Raw genomic sequence first — 10,000 nt, 5'->3', positions numbered from 1 at the left:
TATCATTTGGGAGGTAAAGTGAATTTAGATATTAAAGGACATTTGTAGCTTGAATTGATATATAAATGGATCACGGTTCTATGTGATAATTATTCATTATATATATATATATATATATATATATATATATATATATTATGTATGTATATATATGTATGTATATATGTATGTATATATTGGATTTACACATTACCAAGGCTGATAAATCCAATAGTTTAGTGGTTCTTGGCAAAACTGACTACATATCACGCATGCATACTTTACTAGAGGATGAAATAACTTACAAAAAACTCGCAAAAAATGCGTTGGACCAAGTAATAAAAAACTTTAATATCAATATCAAACAAATTCTTAAAGATAAAAAAGAACTTTTGTGTAAGTTAACTGTAAAGTGTACCTCATTACCTTATTTATATGGCCTAGTCAAAACTCATAAGGAAAACAAACCTATGCGCCCAATTATTAGTACTGTAGGATCAATTGCTTATAAACTATGTAAATATCTTACTAAACTCTTATCCCCGCTACTAGGAACTGTATCTAATTCACACATCCGGAATTCTCTTGATCTTGTGGAAAAATTAAATAACATTGTACTAAACCCTAGTGATATTTTTGTCAGTTTTGATGTATGTTCTTTGTTTACAAAAGTCCCTATTGACTCTGTGCTAGAATATTTAAGTAATGAACTTGTACTGCATGAATTGCCTATGTCCGTTAGTCACATAATTTCCTTAATTAAGTTATGTATTTGTGATTTCAGATTTATTTTTAATGGAGAATATTACCAACAAATATTTGGTATGGCCATGGGTAACCCTTTATCTCCTCTCCTTTCAAACTTATATATGGAATTTTTTGAGAGACAACACCTCCCGAATATCACACTTATCCCCTTAAAATGGTACTATGTCGATGATATCTTAGTAGTCTTACCTGGTGGTATCGATGTAAATGATTTACTGTCTAAATTGAATAATTTAGTGCCATCCATAAAATTCACTGTTGAAATTGAAAATAACAATGTCATCCCTTTCCTAGATGTATTAATACATAGAGAATCTTTCCAATGCAAATTCAGTATTTATAGAAAACCCACAAATAATTTAACATATGTACATTTTTATTCTGGCCAATCCATTTCTATTAAAATTTAAATTTTTTCTTCTATGTTCCTACGCGCTTTGCGTATCACGAGTCCACAATATCTGGACCAAGAAATAGAATACATAAAAAAGATAGGAAACGATCTCTGCTACCCACCTCATTTAATTGATTTATGTTATCAAAAAGCTCACAAAAAGTTTTATAGTGTTGCTATTAATGAAAAATAAATGCCTAAAAATGTACTTAGCTTACCTTATTTTTGTGGATTGGAAACCATAAAATTAATATTTAAATCATTTAATGTTAATGTAGTGTTCTCTTATAACAATACCATTGAAGATATGCTAATTAAGAATAGTCCCGTAACAAATAACGACATCATTTACAAAATTCCTTGTAAGGATTGCCCATCGTTTTACGTTGGTCAGTCAAGTAAAAATTTATGTGTACGTATAAAGCAGCATATGTATTCAGTTAGAACAGCCCAGACTTCAAATGCACTGTTTATCCATCTGAGTGAAAAATCTCATTGTATTAATTGGGGTGATACCTCGATAATTGCTAGATCTAATGATTATGTTTCAAGAAATTTACTGGAATCGGCAATTATACAAATCACTAATAAAACCAACCTAAATCTTAGTCTGGGAATGTACCATTTGGACCCATATATTTATAAGATGTTTATGAAGGACCTTAAAATAAATGAACAACTAATAAATTAGTCCCACATGTATATAGTTATTATTTCTTTCTCTCTCTCTCCCTCTCTCTCTGTCTCTCCCTCTGTCTGTCTGTCTCTCTCTCTCTCTGGTTCGATATTTTCTCTCCCTCTTACTCTTGCTCGATATATATATATATATATATATTTATATTTTCTTTCGTCTTTTCATTAATAATATTTTTTTTTTTTTGGGGGGGGGGGAGAAATTTGTGTAAAAATTCATGATATTAAATTGTATATGCTCCCGTATTTTTTCAAAATGTACTGTTTTCTGGGAGAATCACTTGTTTACTGCGTGTATCCTTCAAGGTTGGGCTACCCTCAGGCGGCTCCTCCTTTCTGTAGAGTGAAAATCGCCCTTATTGCTTGATAATCTTGTAGTGTGAGTTTGTATATTAAGCTTTCTTTTGACTATGTTATTCTCTGTAAAATCAGTTTGCCTCAGTAAAGGGTCCGAACAGGACCAAAAGTACTTGCTATCTCGCTTTTTCATTATTCCGTTCGATGTGATAATTATTCATATATATATATATATATATATATATATATATATATATATATATATATATATAGATATATATATATATATATATATATATATATGTATTCCGTATAACTATCTATGATATATATAAGTCATATCACATTTCCGTGATTCATATACATATATCGAGCTACAATGTCCTTTAATATCTAATTCGCTCTACCTCGGAATTAATATATTTTCATATATGCTTAACCGAAGGGGAATTTTTTTCTCAATAATAGGACTTGCCTGGACCAGGGCGCGAACCCATGGACTCTCGCGGTGGTAGTAGGTAGAAAGCTTCACTGCCGTCCTGATTTGAAAGGATCCAGGCAAGTCTATTATCGAGAAAAATTCTCCTTCGGTTAAGCATATATGAAAATATACTAATTCCGAGGTAGAGCGAATTAGATATTAAAGGACATTGTAGCTCGATATATATATATATATATAATAATATATATATATATATATATATATATATATATATATATATATATATATGTATATATATATATATACATATACACACACACATATATATATATATATATATATATATATATATATATATATATATATATATATATATGTAAATGAAAACAAGGTTTTAATAGCCGTAGAGCTACCACAGAATTGTATACGGCCTCCGGTGGCAATTTCTTCGTAATCCTCTACCATCATAACTGTAAGCCACACTATGCAGACTGTGGACTTCCCGGCCAATCATAACCGACCTTCTTGAATTAGTAATAGAATAGAAATGAGCTACCAGGCGTGGATGTATCCTGTTGCACGCATGACAAGCTTGTAATAGGATTAAGATGAAAGAGAATCTCTCTGTCTCTATCTCTCTCTCTCTCTCTCTCCCTAACTCTCTTACGGACGTGTGTTGGGGGTGAGAAAGAAGAGAGTGGAAGAAGAGAGCGATTAAAACGGGAAAATACTCTTCCTCTTGGTTTTGTGCTTACTTTCGTTCAAGTAAAGGATGATGATGTGTATTTTTTTATTAAAAATGAAATAAATGTTCAATTTCCCTTCCGTATATGAAAGTGATTGTTAATCTTATTGTTTGTTTTTTTTCTATATTGTAGTGAGCAACGTATATATATATATATATTATTGCTTTGACTTTGTTTATTTAATATGCTGTTTAAATTTTTTATAAGGACAGACAATGATGGCAATAGAATAAAAATGCAAATGATTCAGAATATATTATTATTTCTCTGAAATTAAATATTTCAGAATATATGATTATTTTTTTAGTCTTTCGTTTAGAAGTAGGGCATCCATGTCATTCTGCTGTTTCTTTCTCCAGGCCTCAATTAATTTCCTAAGTAATTATAGTGGAAATTGACTCCGAATTAGAGCAGCCGTAGTACCATAGAGCTGTGAACTGAATGGAGCTGAAGGTTTCGGTCCCTTTCTGCTGCTAATTGCTTCGCCGCTGTGACATAATCACCAACGTATTGGCAAACTGTTGTCTTCCCCTCGCCTGTCGTCATAGCAATCATAGGCTGCTTATGGCCTAACTAACGCTATTACCCAAGTTGCTACAACAACTTCGAGCGCGCACTGTCAACACCATCTCAATATTTGGGTGGCGAGGCCCACCGTGTGCTTTAGGTTCCTGGAAGGCGAAAGGAACGGAGGCTGTGGTCCAGGAAAGGACGCCTTCGTCTCTCTCTCTCTCTCTCTCTCTCTCTCTCTCTCTCTCGTGCTCAAACCTTATATTTGTTATTAGAATTGGTTAGCATTTTAATTCATAAAGGAACCTCAGTGTCGTGTATTCTAGGAAAATGTTCTGCAGGTGTGGAACAACGCATATGGCGAGTAACACAGACATGTGCTGTGCAATTGTTACATCCAGTTGATTTGAGTTCTGTAGTGCATCCAACAATGTTCGTAAATCTCATATATGATTAGAAAGTATATCGGTCAAACTGATAATGATGAGGATTTGGATGCAGTTTTCACTGCAATAATATTGTTTATGCTTCCTGAAATACTTTCTTTTGTTTAGTCGTATGACTAAGAATGATTCTAGCTTCTCTAAACATGACAGCAACATTCGTCATAACTCCGGTAAAGTTAATCTTTCTCTTTGCATACAGATTTTTTTTTTTGAGTAAGACTATGCCTGCTTAAATCTTTCATATATTGTTTCTTAATGTCCTCTTAGGAAGTTAATCGTTTGTCATTAGTCATTAGGGACTAGTGACAAAAACTTTTTATATTGTTTTTGTTGTTTCTGGCTCTTATCCACCAAGAGGAAGCTCATCAGTATGTGCCTGGGTACTTATAACAGTTTTTAAGTGAAAATTATTTCCATAACTCGGTCACGAATAAGAGAGAAGCGTTTTTCAGTTTATCTCGTACGTATTTCTTTCAGTAAGATAGAATTTATCCACGACATTGCATTCCTTTTCTTGGAAACCCGAGTAAATATATAGATCTGGGGGCATACTGTTATTAAACCCATTATGGAGGTTAGCAGAGATTAGCAAAGCAAACCATAAGATTTTGATGATGTAGATTCACATGTGCCCGTAGGAAATGCAAATGACTAAAACCATTTGTAATCGTAAAATCCAGGGTATGAGTTGAGATCTTCTGAAGGTGGCCATGGGCAGTTTATTGTTTAGCCATATCTTTCAAAAGGGAATCGTACTTTCACGCATTATTGTCTAATAATAAACATTCGTAGTAGATATCCTGATATAAAAAATGACACTTGCCTGATATTCTCGAAAAGTCATTACAAAGTCAAACAGCATCTGTTTCAACTTCTGCTTAGTCGGGTAACTCCAATAACTGTTAACCTTTCGGTTTCTCAGTCATTCTTTTTTTGCCGATGTTGCTACCCACTGGCCCTTTTCCAACCTGGCTGTGACCCACCACAGTCTAATAAATGTAAGACAACTTATTTACTGCCTAGCATCAGAGCCACTCCGGACTTTTCTAGAAATGAACCCAGATAATTTCCCCTCCATGAGATGAAGGCCACAGAGCCACGGAAGTCTATTGTATTCATCCTACAAATTTTGCTGGAAACCACTTTTATATGTGAGTACAGGAATGGCCGCGCATATGAATTTTTCTGTTAAAAGAATTACAACTATCTTGTGGTACGCTGAATATGGCGTACATATAGTTGCCAAACTGAATGGCCTCGGCCAGATGTAATTTGCATTTATCCTTGTTTCTCGAAGGTTTAGATACTGAGAACCAGATTATATCCAGTAAGAATGACTCATTATGATGATGATTATTATCTATAATGAACATAGTACTCTTTCGTGACATTGTCCTCCTGCACCGCACCACTTACTTTTTACTTTGCCATTCTCCGCTGGAGCCCCTCAGCGGCGTGGTTGGTATGGTATTAGCGTCCCACCTCGGTGGTCGCGGGTTCGATTCTCGGCCATTCCATTGAGGAGTGAGAGATGTGTATTTCTGGTGATAGAAGTTCACTCTCGACGAGGTTCGGAAGTCACGTAAAGCCGTTGGTCCCGTTGCTGAATAACCACTGGTTCCATGCAACAGAAAAACACCATACAAACAAAAATTCTCCGCTGGCTTCTTCCGTTGCCTTGAAGGTACCGAACGGCCCTTTTTCAAGAGGGGGCTGTGTTTCTGCGTCTAGGTCAAAACCCATCCGTTTCGTTTCCCTTTATTTTTCTCCAATTTAAGGATATTGAGTCTTATTTCCCCCTCTACTTTCACAGGGAAGGTATTGAAAATTGATACACCCAGTCATACAAATTTCGGTTTTGGGGACCATTTTTGACTATGCTGCCATGTATTCGTATTCCTTTTTACCTCATTTTTCCGTGTTCTGTATATATTTTAATATTTCTAATGGTCACCATACAGTGGAAGCAGAGATTGTAAGACATTTGTCTAATAAATTCCGTTATTAACCTACACTTATTATTGTTATTTTAATCAGCATTTTGTTTTAATTATCCATTATTCATACCCGTTGTTAGCATACTACCATATGCAATATTTTGACATAAGTTGAAACTTAATTCAGTGCTTGCACTCGATATCTTTTAGAATTAGAATTGGGTAATGTTTTTCTGAATTTAAATATATTACTTGATTAATTACGGATTTCGATTGTAATTCTATAAAGTGTTTTTACTGCCAGTAGAATGCAAAAATAGTGAAACTTTTTAATGAAAAATGTTTTACAATTATTGGATTTAATGACAGGAAGATTTTTCAGGTGAAATACTGAAACGGCGTTGCTATATTTTACGTGAAATATTAGGCCGTTAGTTTCTGTGTCACAGTTTATGACCTTTGCTTGTGACAGTAAATTGATTCAGATGTTTTTCTCCCATTTAAGAGATGTATAATATTTTAGTAGGACACTGAAATGTTGATCTGTGATTTTGCGTAACGAATACTCGTGGTAAGTAAGAATAGAATAAAATTAATTGGGTTCCATAACTTACCCATTTTAGCATTTGTAAAGAGAGACCCCAAAGCTTGATGTGAAATTATAATGTTTTCTTGTTAAGCTCTTTCCTGTTGCCATTGCTACTGAAAAGCATTCTCTTCTGAACTTTTGATTAGTCTCTGAATTGATCATAATCTACGGCCAAAACATCCTATTTCACGTTAAGGTTTCTTTTCGTTTTAAAAAGGTTGATTTGTTTTGCATCTGGATTCATCATCTCTGTCTGTCTTTTTGTAGTTTATTTCATTTTTTGTAATACCATAACATCCTGGTTCCAATGTCTTGGCTAAACCAAGTTTAGTTCATCATCTGTGTAATCATGTCCTCTGAACTCGCCTCATTTCATTTTTACATTCAGTCTTTTCAGTCATTACTTCATGATCTTTCGGCAAATCATTTTAGTATTCTGTTTAGTAATGCAACATATTATTATTATAACGTTCTCGTACCGTTTAGATAATTCAGAGGAGTCACTGATTTATTTTCCCGTGACATATTCATTACCCTTCAGTGAGACATTTTATAAAGTGCCTTAGCAAAAGTTTGTTATTCCCTGAATACAGCAGGATCTTGTCTCCATTTTTTCATTCCTCCCTTTTGTTTACTTTTGTGTGTGTGTGTGTGTGTGTGTGTGTGTCTTGAAGTCTTACTCAACATCAACATTATTTCTTCATAATGAACTTGCATTACCTACATATCATGTGACATTCCCCTCCCCGATTATAAAACGCTCACTTTTGCCGCTCTGGGGGAATGATAGATACTCATTACAATCATGTATTGAGGAAGCCATTCTCCATGATATTCCCTTTCACCGCCCTTGCTATGTTTGCCTTTCATTCCAAGGGACGCAGTGCGAGGCTGTTATTTTGTTGTCAACTCCGGGGTAATTGGAGTCCCCAGTCTTCGGCCATCCACTTTGCAAGAGCCCTGGTCTAAATTATCTTCTTCAAGGACTAATGTTTCTTTCTATTTCACAACCCTGTTTTTGTATACATGTTTGTCCTCACTTCGCACCAGTTTTTCACGAATAGCCATTTCATTCAAGCCGCAAAATGACTTCCTCTAAGCTGTAAAGAACTCTGTTTGTTCTTCAGTGCAAGGTACCAGTGTTTATGAAGTTAAATAGGTGATAGTTTTTATCAACAAGGTGCAATACCGTCGCCCTCAAGTTAAGAAGATTTTTTGTCACCTCCTGGGGAACCAAATATTCTGTACCTGTATACAAAATTCATTTTTATTTCTTTGAGTTGTCAGCAAATGTCCGTCTTTAGCTGTAGTTAATAGGTTTATGACTGTTTGTTGCTGAATATACGTGCATATATATATTTACTGGAGTGAGGCAAAAATCGTGCCGCGAGGTCAAAGAAATTTTCATGCGATGAGATCAATGATCATTTGAAGAAATAAAAGAAAAAATTGTATTAGATATATAAGGTTCATCGGTAACTTATCGACGACCTCCACACACATTGTGCCACTCACCTCCTTCATGCTTGAACTCTCACGTTCCTTGGTTATTAAGGCCTCTTTGTTCTGGCGGTTCCTCCGATTACTGAAGATGTCCGGATACTTCCGCTGTATTTCAAAATTGAACTCTTCTCTAATAAAAAAAAATGATAAAAACCTTGATTTTGATCTATGCAGAGTACAATCAACTTATCTACTAATAAAAACATATTGTTTAATGGAATGAATTTCAAAATTATGTCGAGCATAATTCAGTCGATAACAACTCGATTAATGTTCCAGCAAAAAGGGAAAAGTTCAGTCGCTCTAAGATTTTCAGCATCGTTCACAAACGGAAAGGTGAGATGGATGTGTATAACAAAATGCAATAGCTTCATTTGAAAAAAAATAAAAATGACATTGAATGATTTTGTGCAGACATGGAAGTGTTTTGTAGTCATGACGTCATGAATGACTTATGAGGATTTATTTTTTTCTGAAACAATAAATAATTGTTTTGCCATGAATAATGAAAGTCTGTTACACTAAATAATTTTGGTATATAGTTTGAAAGCTACTGTAGAGATTTTAAGCAACGAATCATAAGTTTCTCCTCTTGTTACAAGCAAGAATGTCTTTTCCGGAATTTTTCTATGGTGGTAACGCTATCAAGGTATTCAGTATATGAGTAAGTTTCAGTAATGTAATATAGCAGTGTTCCTTATCTTCACAATCTATTGTTAATGATAAATAAAAAGAACCTAGACATTCAAAAGATCGTATCTGAGAGAAGTTGAAAGGCCTCTGGACAGAGAACTGTACATTTCCTTTCCCTCTGATTCCTGTGTCAAGTGAAGAATGAATCTAAACATTTCAATATTTATTTTTCATTTGTAGTGCGCATTGACAGCTGTTTTAAAATTCGTACCACCTGGATAATTCTAAATTTTTGTCACATACACAGGTAACATTTTTATACTCATAGGTATATATCCACAAACATCATTTAATATCAAAGTCATAATATGTAAGGAGAATTTTAATTGATGAGAGGATCTCCATTGGCAAATATATATATATATATATATATATATATATATATATATATATATATATATACATATTTTTATACACACACACACACACACACATATATATATATATATATATATATATATATATATATATATATATATATATATATATATATATATCACTGCCAGTCCTGGGATTGAGAGTTCGCTGGTTCGAGCCTGGCGATCGCCCATCCTATTATCGCTTAATAAATTCAAAATTCCCCCTCGGTTAAACATATATGAAAATATATCAATTCCGAGGTAGAGAGAATTAGATATTAAAGGACATTTGTAGTTCAATATTTGTATATGAATCACGATAATGTGATATGACTGATATATATATATATATATTATCTATATATATATATATATATATATATATATATATATATATAAATATATATATATATGTATAATATATATATATATATATATATATATATATATATATATGTATATTTATATATATATATATATATATATATATCTATTATATATTATGTTATATATGTTAATTAAATTTATATATATATATATATATTATATATATATTATATTATATTCTTATATTTATATTGTGATGGAAATTTGCTACACATATTCATTCTCAGTTCAGCAGTTTCAATATCCTCATGACGATG

This window comes from Macrobrachium nipponense, chromosome 23 (genome assembly GCF_015104395.2).
Source record: "Macrobrachium nipponense isolate FS-2020 chromosome 23, ASM1510439v2, whole genome shotgun sequence".
Lineage (NCBI taxonomy): Eukaryota > Metazoa > Arthropoda > Malacostraca > Decapoda > Palaemonidae > Macrobrachium > Macrobrachium nipponense.
Note: the sequence above shows the minus strand (reverse complement) of the source record.